Here is a 2859-nt window from a genome sequence, read left to right on the forward strand (position 1 = left end):
ACTACAGCTACTTTGACTGATAAAACTCCTAAAACTTTTGGAGTTTGCTCTACACAAGAAGACCACGCTTATGCGAGCCATGTCTCACCAAAAAGAGCTTTCAGAGGAGCTACGATCAAGAATTGTTGCTTTACATAAAGCTGGAAATGGTTACAAAGTTATTTCAGTCTACAGTTAGGCAAACAATCTACAAATGGAGACGCTTTGAAACTGTTGCTACTCTGCCAAGTGACACCAAGAGCACTACGAAGACTCATCAGTACGGTAGAGAAACAACCCTGAATGACAGCCAAAGATTTGAAGTCATCATTGAAACTTGCTAACATCTCTGTTCATGAGTCTACAATGAAGATTTTATGACAAATTTATTCAGAAAACTATGAAAATCCAAAAGGTTCACATACTTTTTCTTGCCACTGTATAAGACTTAACCAAATGTTCAAAGGCCCATCCATTTCCCTGACAGATTTCATTCCGTACTGTCATTCTACACTAATAGAAAAATTCAAAGTATTCATGAAGGTGTTTGGCTATAGCTGCCTTATACAGACTGTTTCTGTACTGTACTTGCAGTCGCTGGCTATGCATGTTGCCTTATAAACAACTACCCAGATAGCAATAGACTGCGGGGTGGATCCACACCGAAGTTGGCGAATCTGGAGCAGATCTGCCTAGGAGTCTATTATTATCTGGCTTTGTGCTGTATGTACTCTCATGTTAAACAAAAACCTACAATGACAATGCTGAAGCAGCCATTTTGTATTCAGAAGTGAATGTTTTAAAGATTTTTGATTGTTACATTTTTGTATAATGTATCACTTTGACACTTTTAAAAGAAACATTTGTTAAGAAAGTTCCTGTGAAGCCAGTTTGTTTTGTTTGTCTCAAGTTTTACACTGTAAAAAAATCATTGTTGCACTTTAAGGGGCCAAACACCAAACTCGTTTTTAACACTTGGAAACGCAAGGCGCATCATTCTGCCTTTTTATCACTTAAAAAAAAAGAGCAGTGCACACAACTTTTTATATTGCTAGGCAACCACCAAGGCAGCCGTTCTGTCAATCAAATATTGAAGGGTGAGCGCTCTTTCGCTGTTAAAGCAACACTAAAAAGTTTTTGCTCTTTGTTTCCCTACAGGTCGGAAGCGGAATTGTCCATTACCACTGTCGTAAATAATTTTACAATGCATTGTACAAAAAAAGAGATCAAGTCTGCATGTTTAGTATCTGTAAACCACTATTACTCACAAGTCTAGTAGCAGCAAAACCAGGTCAACATCGGTCTTGCAACTCCTAGCCTCCTTCAGCTCTCGCCAACGAGTATAAGCCTGCCCTTTGTTCACTCTAGTTCGAGCTCTTTCTCTATCGTGTTCTTTAGTTTTCTTTTCTTCGCATTCCTCCAAAATGAAGTATGCTCCACTGCCGTGAAGCAAGTTTTGGTAGTTTTCACTCAAACTACAGGACTGCGACCCGATGGTTGGAAACTTCTTTAGTGCGGTTTTGGCCGATAGAGGGCTGCAAAGCGAATGTGAAAGTGCCGTTCACCCTGTTTCGAGTTATGACCTTTTTGGAAACGTTATTTTAAGGTAAAAACTGTAAACTTCAATCACCTCAACGGAAGGCCCACCTGCGGCAGGCGACAAAAACTGCAAAGCGTTCGGAGCGCTTTAACAGCGCGCATAACGCTCACTGCCCATAGAAAATAATTAAAAAAGGCAACTTCCATAAGCGAATTTGGTGTGATCTGCCTCTTAGTCTCTGTGAAGTGCAATATTAAATGTATTTGGAGTTTGTCACACCACAGAAAAATGTGTTATTAACCACCCAACCAAATTTGAAGGCTGGAAAAAATGGCAAGTAAATAAGTTATTAAAGTCTTGGAAAAATAGGCAGCATTATCTGCTCTCAAGCAGTGGGGCGTGTCCACTGTCACAGCTGAAACCACACCCACTTGTAGGAAAGCTGCCATCTCTCTCAACTTTCAAATACCGCTACAACCTGAATGGATGCTTGCGTTTCTGTTAGGGGTGGGGCCATGCGCGGTGGCGAGCCACCGTTTTAGCCCCGCCCAAATAATCCTGAACACAAACATGGTGAAAAACTGTTCAACAATCTAAGGGGGGCATGGACATAACAGCTTTTATGCCAGTGGCCAGCATGTTTTCAGTTGTTTCCAATAGAAGTGCGGCATTTGTGAAAAAAGCCGGCAGCTGGCATTGTTTCTGCGCTGAAAGCCAGTGCTCTGTTTTTGCCGCGGACAGCGCTGAGAGTTAATGTCAGCTGTCACATTGCCGTCCAATCACAGTGGAGGAGGGGTGGGACAATTATCACAACAACCAACCGGCGCATTATACAACGACTGATAAACAAAGCAAAAATAAAGTTGAAATAAAGCTGTCCGCTGGGCATTTTCAGCCGCGTAAAAAAGCTTTGGTGTGCACGCCCCTAGTACTACATAGTTTAAATCTTTTTGGCGTGTTTCAGCAGTACATTTCTATCATTTATGCGGTGTTACTGTTTAGAAACAATTTTTACGATTGACTTTACAGAGACTTAAGTTTAATCAACTTGAATTTCCTTGATGCAATTAATTTTTTAAAGTTTAATCAACCTAAGATTTTTCAATTTATTTCAACTTTCTTGACAAGGCAACTAGTAAAAAGTTGCTATACTTTATAAAAATAAAGTTAAATTAGCTTATGTTATTTAAACTTTGTTTCCAAAAAAGTAAAAATTAATTGTAATTTTTGTTTCAACTTAAAAATTTAATTGCAAGAAGGAATTTTTACAGTACTTTTATTTAAGACAATGCATATGTGCAGCAAAAAGTATATCGAATGAATGTTTGAAATGAGGCAAA

This window comes from Paramisgurnus dabryanus, chromosome 23 (assembly GCF_030506205.2).
Source record: "Paramisgurnus dabryanus chromosome 23, PD_genome_1.1, whole genome shotgun sequence".
Classification (NCBI taxonomy): domain Eukaryota; kingdom Metazoa; phylum Chordata; class Actinopteri; order Cypriniformes; family Cobitidae; genus Paramisgurnus; species Paramisgurnus dabryanus.